The 11,164-nt window shown below is 40.6% G+C and overlaps 1 long non-coding RNA gene across 2 annotated transcripts in view; it reads right to left on the bottom strand.

Moving 5' to 3' along the window:
• Positions 1–4,554, bottom strand: part of LOC106729356 — a 173,884-nt gene extending 169,330 nt beyond the window's left edge. For both annotated transcript variants that reach the window (XR_004316198.1, XR_004316199.1), the window contains exons 1-2: positions 4,329–4,554; positions 3,811–3,863 (exon numbers count right to left, since the gene is read on the bottom strand). This is a non-coding gene — a long non-coding RNA (uncharacterized LOC106729356). The remainder of the gene's footprint in view (positions 1–3,810; positions 3,864–4,328) is intronic.
• Between the last annotated feature and the right edge of the window lie 6,610 nt (positions 4,555–11,164).

The following is an 11,164-nucleotide window of genomic DNA, read 5'->3' on the forward strand; positions in this document are numbered from 1 at the left end:
GGTCTAACTTTTTTATCGACTTTGGTTGGTCTATTTTGATTAAAATCTAGTAACCAAAGTTCATATAAAGTGAAAATACAACATGCCATATTGGAAATAGGATGAAATTTGGAGGGGGTAGGTTTTACATAGAGGTCCTAGGGCACAGCACGTGACCTCAGAGTCCTTATCAGTAAAATAGAGCTAACAATGATATTCACTTCCTCACGTTGTTGTGAGAATAAACGCAACGTTTCATGCCAAAACACTCTACCACAAGGACAGCTTGTGATCCCAGGAACCCTGTTAGAGCTCTTACTAACCCCTATATGTTAGCCAGCATAGTGTCTGGCACGCAATGGGTATTCAAGCAATGCTCACTGACGACTGAATGAATGAATAAATGAGTGCATTCCATGATTTACTGAAATGTCCTGAAAGTATCTTCATGCTATGCAAGAGTTTATATAGCTCTTAAAAGAGCTCATGTCAAAGAGAAGGGATCCAGACATTGGAAGGATCTGGACCATTTGTTGTAATTCATTTAAATGTGATCCTTCTCCTGAGAAGCTTTAAGAACTTTCCAGGAATTGTATCATTAATCATGAATCCTGATAAGAAAGAGTGCAAGGAAGAAAGCATGCCAGCTCCAGCAGCTGTCTGACACCTAGAGAAACTGAGGCACAACCTGCTCTCCCTGATCAGTACCTCTGGGCCCTGCGCCTTCTGTTCCTCAGAGACTGGCTGTTTCCAGAAATCAGCAATAAAGAATGGCAAAAATCTGTTGCCTCTACGTCACCTAACCACATTTCTGCTGGCAGGCCATATTCTTATTTCTTCTCCCCTCTTCTGGAAAGGAGAAAATAACCTGGTGTTCTCCACTGACTCCTGGTATGCATAGCCTGGCTGTGAAATTTGCTCAGCAAATACAGTTGCAGGTTCTGGCTTTTCTACAAAACAGCCTCAATATTTAGATAAATAGGGCATAGAGATGATTTGACCAATAACCGCTAAATTCTCTTATTAACATCCATTCATTAGAAGCTGTGTGCTTCTAATGAAGCAAGACCCCACAGCTCAGAACACTGCAGGGGAAAGTGAAAAGATTTGCTTGTGGCTGACTTCCTCCCAAACCCTGTGCTCTGTTTCACTATCTGGCACAAATCCACTACAGGCCAGATGAGTTTCCCAAATTCTATCTGTGAAAATGTCCAGGAATCCAAAGATGCTTGTTATACTGCTTAAAGCACTGGAGATTACATTTCAATCTTAGGCAAAGCTATAAACAAAACTCAAGCTTATCTATACGTGGCATTATTCCTCCTGAATCTTCTTACTAAAACACCAAAAATGATACCCCACCAAGCTCCTCACAGCACCAGGAAAGGACAGGCCAGTCCCATTGCCACCAGAGGCTATTTGAGAACATGAAATGTCATATAAAGATGATTCATCGTTGGAAATAGAAAGCAGTAAGTAACTTGTGATAAACGAATTTCAGAAAAAGATTTTTTTCCTGACCAGCCAAGAGGCAATTGAGGATGCTAAAAATAACGCTTTTTATGGTTATAGGACATGACCCTCTATAAATAATAAAATAATATTAATTTTCACTAGCGATTCCACCAATCATAAATAATATAATCACTAGAGATTCCATCAATGTTCAATGGTTCTTAATAAGGTACTAAATCTGTGACTGAATCTACCTTTGTGAGGCACATTACAATCAATTGTCTAGACGTCCGACACTCCACTTGACCTTGAGTTTCTTGAGGACCTAAACATCTAGTAGGTGCAGGGAGAATGAAAGGAAAATTTAAATAATTGCTCCAAGTAAGGAAGACCCTGGAAGTTTCCATGGGAGCACCCCTTCTGAGGATGCAAAGAGCCATCTGACAAATGGGAAGAGAGGACTCTGAAAGGGGCTGAGGGAAGCAGTAGTGGGGACACATGATTATATCAGAGGTGACCAGCCCCTGTAGGAAAGGAGCTCAGAGGTCTGCTCAGGACAGGGCATTAAGTGACAGAAAAACATATTTATGTTTAACTAACATTTACAACTGAGTCCACCATTGTGTTAGTCCATTCATGCCAGGTGGCTTAAACAACAAACATTTCCTTCTCACAGTTCTGGAGGCTGAGAAATCCAAGATCAAAGAGCCAGCACGTTGGGTGTCTGGTGAGGACCTGTTTCCAGTTCATAGACAGCCACGTCTCGCTGTGTCCTCTCATGACAGAAAGCAAGGAGCTGTCGGGGTCTCTTTTATAAGGAAACTAATCTCCTTCATGAAAATTGCACCCTCATGATGTAATCGCCTCCCAAAGGCCCAGCCCCTCAAACTATCACATTGAGGGGATAGGATTTCAACATATAAATTTGGGGGAGACACGTTCAGTCCACAACAACTATCTTTTCAGGACTCGCCCGTTGATAACCAGTTCCCTGGGCATTCTAGACCTCAATGTTTCTTTTCACCCTCTTTTTAAGGAGAGCAGCAAGTGAATCCCCGGACAGTGACGTGGAATCCCAGATCTGCCATTTGCTACCTGTGAAAATGCGGAGAAGTTTCTTCATCTATTTAAACCTCATTTCCTCACCTGAAAATTAGGATAATAACGACCACCTGGGGATTCTGTAAAGGTTAAGGGTCAAAGGAAGTCACTAGCATAGTTTAGGGCACTCAGGCACTCAATTTAAAAAAAAAAACAAAAACAACAACCCTATTGGATATATGCTATATTCTAGCAACTTCCTACTGCTATAGGGCTGACAGCTGTCAGATTCTGTAACACACTTGGGATGACTGGGAAGACGGGTGGCCCAGAAGTGTTAAAAACTAGGGGTCACTGCAGTAGAGTATATATCATCTAAATACCTATTCAGAGCCATAGTTATCATTCACCCAGTATTAGGTTTTTTCCTTCTTGGTTACAATAAATGATTATTGTCAACTTTGACTTTTTAGGGTCACAGAGTGGTGATTCATCACAGCAAAAGACTCATGGGCACACAGCAGCCCCAACTCTCCTGCAATAATTCAGATCAAAATCTATCCAGTCTCATCTAGGATAGGCAAACAGAAGAATATGCACCAGAAGCCTCTCTCATCGATACACTTATCACTGATTTAAATAATCTCAGTGGTCTGTAGAAACACTGGGGAAGTACAGCAAGCAGCTGATGAGATCGTGGGAGAACCCTTTTGCTGGAAGCAGTAAGAGCAGCGTGGTCTTGTGGGAAATGCATGGACACTGGAGACCAGAGACAACGGTTCCTCACTCAGCCCTGATATTACTGATTGAGTGACTGGAGGCAATTTCCCTAATTTTGCCTCAGTTGCTATTTCTGTAAAATGGGGCCATTCATGTATACTTTGCAAGGCTGCAGGGAGAATTAAATGAAATGAGGCTTATCAAGCCCATGGCCCATAAATATTAGGGTTTTTTTTCCTCTTGAATTCCTATTATAATGGTATATCAGGTTTATGCCATACCGTCAACAATTCACTTATTCCATTTATTATAACACAGGCTGACAATGTGTTCTTACTTACAGACAGCCCTAGACCATTATACAGTAATTTGTCCGAAAGAGTGAATGAGATCTAGCAATGTTCTCAAGTGCCCTTCTGTGAGATAAGCTTCTGAAGGTCACGATAAATGTCTTATTTATTTTTCAGATCCCCTCGAGTAGCAACACAATGCTGGTCATGGGGCAGTGCTCAGTATTTGTGGAAACTGGTCTGTTTGTCTCAAAACATTAAGATGATCCATTTGACTAGTTCTACATGGCATTCCCCCCAAATAAATCAGTATTTATAAACATACCTTGTTCAGCAGTTCCCACCTCGAATTTTTCAACTCTGGGTTTTCAAAGGGATCTGCGGAGACAAGAAATTTGGGAACCATGATGTCATTTGTTCGTTCCTGTTAGGTGTCCTACCCCTCACCCCCACTGGGCCGGGCAGTGAGCAAAGTCACCAGACGGTGTCACGTGGTCCCAGATCTGCCATTTTCTATCTGTAGAACTGACTGCCTGCTTCATCACCTCCTGAACCTAAATTACTATTCTACTCTGGTCCAAACTTACTGAATTAAAACAAAATGGCTGGATCTACTACTCTAGGGGGAATTGCAGTTTCTGCTTCTGGTGGTACTCAGCCTGGCAGAACCATTTTTAAGTGTAGGTTAAAAAGGCAGTGACTGTGGGTCTTTGAAGTGTTCCCTCCAACCCAACTCACAAAGGACTATTTCCTTACTCTCACTAGCTGGCCCAGGCTTCTAAAGTTCCCTGCACAAAAGAGAGAGTCATTCTCTGAGGTTTAAGGCGTTTCCCTTCCACCAACCTCTCAGGAAATGTCCACAGTCAATGTCTTGGTTTATGAGTTTCCAAAACCGAGAAACAGAGATCTTCCTTCAGGTCTTTGAAGGTACCAGGCATTCTGTGCTCTACCAGACTCTGGACTTCTTTCTCTCTACCTGTAAAATGATGTCCTGTCCATCCCAACTCCTACCAGCATTCCCTCTTCACTTTGCCAGTGACTCCTACTTCTTACCCTACAGTCCCCTCTGCTCCAGAAATCCCTCCCTGTCTTTCAATGTGTTCTTATAGCACCTGTTTGTTTCCCCATCATAGTTGTGAAACACGTGCTGTTTATGACTGTGCATGCCCCATTACGCTGTGAGCCTCATGTGACCAGGGACATGCCTGTCCTATTAATCATTGTTTCTCTACGCAGTGCCCACCATGACCCCATTTACCTTCTATAGCATTCATCCCCATTCATCCTCCATTCTGAAAGCCAAACTGCAAATGTTAAATGAAAGCTTATTTTTATGTTGAGATATATTCAGTTTATAATGTTGTGTCATTTGTGGTGTACAGCAAAATGTTTTTGCCACACATATACATACATATACTCATTTTCATATTCTTTTCCATTATAGGTTACTACAAGATATTGAATATAGTTCCCTGTGCTATGCAATAAAAACTCGTTGTTTATCTATTTTATACATGTAGTTAGTACCTGCAAATCTCCAACTCCTGATTTATCCCTTCCCACCCCTTTCCCACCCTAGCAACCATAAGTTTGTCAAAAACTTATTTTGTTTTTCTGTGTTAATCAGTGACACAAATAAATGTATACCAACTTCCAATCAGCACAAATCAGGTTCCTTTGGTTAAAAGTAATAGAGACTATAATTATTGCAATGTATTGGCAGTATATCTGGTGGTTCAGATACTGGAATAATCAAGTCTAGAAATGTGGATCTAGAGGGTGGTGGGTCAGAGAGTTTAGATCACTATTATAATCTCACCAGAGTGCTACCTCTTTTAACTATGTCTTTTTTCTCATTCTGCTCAAAATTTAAATTCCAAGGTGGCTGGGGCCACTATCCCATCCCTTGGCCAGGGGAAGACTGAACATCTTGAGTAACAGTCTCACTGAACTTTATTAAATGGAGGAGAAATAATTTCCCACAAGGAAACTGAAACACTATTACTAAACTAGATATTGGCTGCTAGAGAGTCAAAAGCATTCTTTCATAAAATATGCAGTGTTGCCACATCCAGTCAATTAAGTTACAATCAGAAGCAAATAATTTTAACATTTATGTTAGCCTGACTAAGCTTATCATATGATGGATCATTTTCTCAAAACAAGAACCTGTTCTAATGCACTTTAAATTGAGCTTTGAGAAAGAGAAACTTGATGAGACAGAAGCAGAAAACAACTCTATTCTTTCTCCTCACTGCGTGTTTGAGCTGCTCCTGCCCACACGCTCTTGGATGAACTCTTGGCGAGATCCCAGGTCTTTGTCAGGCAACCTTTGATAAGAAAAAGTTTGCCAGTCACTTTTAGAATCAAGGATAGCCTCCACTGAGTAACTAAAATTTCCTCGTCAGTTTAACAAATGAAACTACAAACTTCATTGAACATTCCTGCCCCTGCAAATTGGCTATGTCTCTGGCTGGGAGCCTCCAGGATAAAGGGTTGGCAGGGTTGACTACGTACTGGTTTCTCTGCCTTTCCTCAAATCTCCCCTAGCCAGGCAGCCTAGATTTCTGCATCCTTCAGGATGGTAGCCTGAAGGTGGGATTCAGGGGCAAGTTACTGGGGAGAAAAAGAAGCTTTGAAAAGAGCTTACTTAGCTGCTCCTGTCAAGATCTACTAACATGTTCTGTGCATATGGGCAATTCCCCTGCTGACTCTCTCATGGGGCACCTACTAGAAATGTCCATTTGCAGCTCTCTTGACTGAAAGGTGAGCGCTTTCCTCCAGCTGTCTTCTTAGGACATTCTCATCAGCTTCTGCATCTAAAAGTGCACTTCCAGCTTCTTGCTGGCAGGATGCCATTTCCAAGTGGCCTACATTTGGTCTACAGTGTATCTTTACCTTGCCATCAGCAGAAGCCCAGCCTCCTCCCAGTAGTGACACCCTGGTGAAGGGGAAAATGCCATAACACATCACCAACCACATCCAAGGAAATTCTCTTGACATCTTCAACCGCAGTCCTTTTATATGCCGAAGGCCACAAGATAGGCTTATAGAAACCTCATTTGCATACATGGTCTTACACCGTACTTTGGAACCTGAGGGCACTTGCCATCTATTACTTTGCTCTGAGTCTTTGAAGGAGTTCCATTAAAAAATGTTGTTGTATAAACACCTATTATATTTTCTGAAAGTTGATCATGTACCAGGCACAGCTAATCACTGGGAATATAAATATGAACTGAGCTTCCTGCCCTCTAGAAGGTCATGAGATACACTTGAAGGTGGGAAGAAGCATATGAAAAAAAGCGTATAATAATCAAACATTCTTAGTAAGTATGGCCTTGAAAAACAATTGGTCCTTTTTGATCCTTTGCTTCCTTACCTTTAAAGATAAGGGGCTGGTTCCTCAAAAAGTTAAACATAGGATCACCATATGATCCAGCAATTCTAATCCTAAGCATGTGCCTAAAAGCATTGAAAGCAGGGACTCAAACAGATTCCTGTGCACCAACATTCATAGCAGCATTATTTACAAGAGCCAAGAAGTGGATCTTTTGGCTCTTGTAAATAACGTGTCCATCAACAGATGAATAGATAAATAAAATGCGGTATATATGCACAGTGGAATACATTTATCCATAAAAAGGAGTGAGTTCTGATACACACTGCAACATGGACGAACTCTGAAAACATGCTAAGTGAAATAAGCCAGACACAGAAGGGTTATATTTAATATAATTTACACTTATATGAGGTACCTAGAATAGTCAAGTTCGTAGAGACAGAAATAGAATGGTGGTTGCCACGGACTGAGAAGAAGGGGGAATGGAAAGTTATTGCTTAATGGGTACAAAGTTTCTGTATGGAATGATGAAAAAGTTCTAGAAATAGATACTGGTGATGGTTGCAAAATATTGTAAATATACTTAATGCCACAGAATTTCATTTTAAATGGTGGACATGGTAAATTTTGTTATGTCTATTTTACCACCAAAAAAAAAAAAAAAAAAATTCAGAAGCTGGGCACAAGAAACCCTCACAGCTCCACTGGACTTTCTCTAAGTATGGAAACTGCTACTATGAGGAAATTATTTGTGGCTGATTAACTATAAATATTAGTTTTTACATTCTAATCGGAAAAAAACAGAAACTGTATCCACCCACCAAATTCACCTCCGCCTTAAAGGGAAGGGTGGGAAATGAAGTCAGATGACTGAGGCAAAATGATTCTTCAACTCAGAAACCGCAGCTGTCAGGAGCTCTTTAATTTATTCATTTATTGACTGTGAAAACCATGGCTAAATGTCTGAGGTGCAACTTCTCATCCAGAAAGTTCAATTATATGGTGTGAAGTAAAGTGAAGCTGGGCTTTTTATTGCGGGGATGATGGCGGGGGAAGCAAGTTTTAAATGGATTTTGGCAAGTCAGCAGAACTTGGGGAGTGAGACTCCCAGACTGAAAAACTACGAACACCACCGAGCTGCCACCTCAAATCTGGGGGATGAAGTGGCTCTTCTACTTTGAAGGCAATTTCAGGAGACAGGAGAAATGAGAGTCCAGGAGTTCGACTCACCACAGAACTTGAGGTTTCACCATCCAGATAATGCAGGAAGATTTAACTGACGCTGAATATTTCACAAGTCTCATTTCAAAACCTAAGTGTGTTAAGGCCGTGATTCAGGGAAATGTCTCACCTCCCCTCCTCCGTGCAAAGCAAGTTTAGAAGAGGCAGTTACTGGAAGTAAACCAGGCCACAGAGGGAAAGGAAAGCGGAAAATGCAGACTTCTGACAATATTCCATGCAGAGTAAGGCCTACCCAATGGGAAAAGCATTTGCAACATTTCTAGTAAACATGCCGCATCAGAAATCTCTGCTGCTTGCTGAATTCTTATGCCCTAAATCACCTCTGCGAAATTGTTTTCATCCCAGGTCACTGTTGAAAGATTAAATTCTGAGAAGAGGTTTTTCTTCTACATGAGTCATGTTAATTGGCCGGGTCTGAAAGTAGGGGGTACGGGGTACCTGCCCTGACCAGCAGCCTTATCTGTGGGGAGCAGCCTCCTGGGACAGCAGGCAGGATTTGTTGTTTGCAGCATCGCTGGGTTTTGCCAGGGACGGGCTCTGCCACCTCCCAGCACGTTAACAGCATTACTCACCTTGGAAGTGCCACACGACCCTTGTTTTGTGGTTCCACTCCCTCACTTGCAGACCAAGCTCGGTTCTATTCGTTTTGGCCACACTTTATCCCCTCTGGGGGCTGCACACATTTTTTTTGGACTGAAAATGGCCTCCGTTTTCCTAAACAACTGCTCTCTCTCTCCCTCGGGCATCTGCCCTTGGCCGTGGCTGCAGGGCCAGGGTCGATGCCTGGCCTCTCTGCTGATTCAAAAGAGGTCCCCGGTTCTAGAACTGCCTAAAGGAAATCCCTGTCTCAATTTTCTCCACCTGATTGAGCTTTTTACAAGATTTCAGAACACAAGTTTTGTGGATTTTATAATGAGAGAGTTGGATGTAAATTTCCACTCCATCACTTACTACTTATTTCAATCAAGGTATTGAAACCTCTCTAACCTTCAACGTTTCTTTTCTATGAAATAGGATGATCAGACATATCTCAAAGGACCACTGAAAGAATTTAATAAAATGACATATATCAAAGGCCAACAATAGCTTCATACATAAATGGTAGGTCAGTTTCCTTATCAGTCAAGGCCTAACAATATATTGCCTGTTTAGGCAATTATTTGGAAGATTTTTGTTGTTTGTTGTCTGTTTTTTTGTTTTCTTTTCTTTTTAGTTGTTTAATTAAATGCCTCATGTATACACAAAAAATAGGCCTTTGGGTAAGGTATAAAGAATAGCAACATAATAACCCACAAGCCAGTTTAAGAAAAAGAGGGCTACCATTACAGGAAAGCACTTTAAATTCCTGCCCATCTCAGCCCCTCCCCCAGGTAGAATTATTTTTAATTTGGAGACCACTCTCTTGCTTTTTTGGTTTATAGTTTTAACTTCATATTTGTATTCCTATGCAATACACCTAAATTAGCATCTTAAAATTTTATATAAATGTAATCATGCTACAGGTATTCTTCTGAGATTTGCTTTTTTTCATTCAATATTACATGCCATCCAAATTGTTGTGTGTAATGCAATTCATGTCCTCTCCCTGCTCTATGGTATTCTATTACATGAATATGGCACAATTTATTTAACCGTTCTACTGTCAATGGAAATGCCAGTTTCCTCTAGTTTTTGCTATTACAGGTCTACTATAACCAATGTAACATGCGTTCCTGCTACACCCATGCTAGAGTTTCTCTAGGAAACATGCCTAGGAGTGGAATGACTAGGTTATTGGCTACGCACATTTTAAAATTTACTAAATAATGCCAGCTACCCTCTAGTGTAGTTACACGAATTTACATACCCACAAGCAGTATATAGGTGTTCAAGTTGTTTTATATACCCTCATCAAAATTTGATCTTTATCTTGTTGAAGAAATCCTTCCTCAAACCAAGGTCATAAAAATATTCTCCTACTTTGTCTTCTAAAAAGTTTTATGGTTTTGCCTCTCACATGTTAAGTGTTTAAACCACCCGCAATGGGTTGTTATGTAGTGTGTGATAAGGGCTCAGCTTCATTATTTTTTGAGTGAATCACCAGCTGCCCTGGCATTGTTTAAAATAGTCAGTCCTTTACCCACTAATCAGCAGTGCCTAAAGTTTCTGTATATATCTGGGTCTGTCTCTGGGCACTTGATTCTGTTCCATTGATCAATTTGTCTTCCCAAAGAATGCCAATCATGGTAATAATTCTTGTTATGCTTCTGGTAAAGCAAGGCACCAGCTGGTTCCTCAGCAGTCTCTTGGCTATTCTTGGTCTATTGCTCTTTGATATAAACTTTCAAATCAGCTCATCAAATTCAAACAAAATAAAACAACCCAAAATCCATTGGTTTTATGTGGAATTCCATTGTCTGCTATAAATTTGGGAAGAACTGACTTCTCTGCTAATTTTCTTCCCATCTATTAACACAGAATATCCCTCACTTACTGGCATCTTTGTAGAAGTGTTTCAATAAAGTTTAATAATTTTGGCCATTAAGACCTGGCCCTTTCTTTAAGAGTTTTCTTCCTGGGTACTTTCTATATTTTCAAAGTTATTGTAATATTGGTATCTTTTATTAAATTACATTTTCTAAATGCTTATGGCTGATGTATACAAATAGATTAATTTTTATATACTCATTTTGTATTAGGCAATGTTTCTAATTCTGATTAACTGTAAAAATTACTATAGATTGGGGGGTGCTATGTACATTATCATATCATCTAAAGATATGAAAGATATAAAAAGAAAATTGTGTCTTGTCCTAATCTCACCATCTAACTAGGACCTTCACCATTGTCTTCCCTCTGCTCTTAAAGGGAATACAGTCAAACCTAATTGCTCATGGATTCCATATTTGCAAATTTCCCTGCTTGCTAAAACTTAACCATAAGGCCAAAAATCAATACAGCACTTCTGCAGTCATTTGCAGATGTGCACAGGTGCAGAGTGGAAAAAAATCTGAGTCTCCCCATCTGCAGGTTCCCAGCTGAGGGCAAACTAGGCAACCTCTACCTTCATGTTGCAACTCTCATGCTGGAAACACGTGTCCTTTTCGAGGTCTAT

The sequence above is a fragment of the Camelus ferus genome, chromosome 30 (assembly GCF_009834535.1).
Source record: "Camelus ferus isolate YT-003-E chromosome 30, BCGSAC_Cfer_1.0, whole genome shotgun sequence".
NCBI lineage: Eukaryota > Metazoa > Chordata > Mammalia > Artiodactyla > Camelidae > Camelus > Camelus ferus.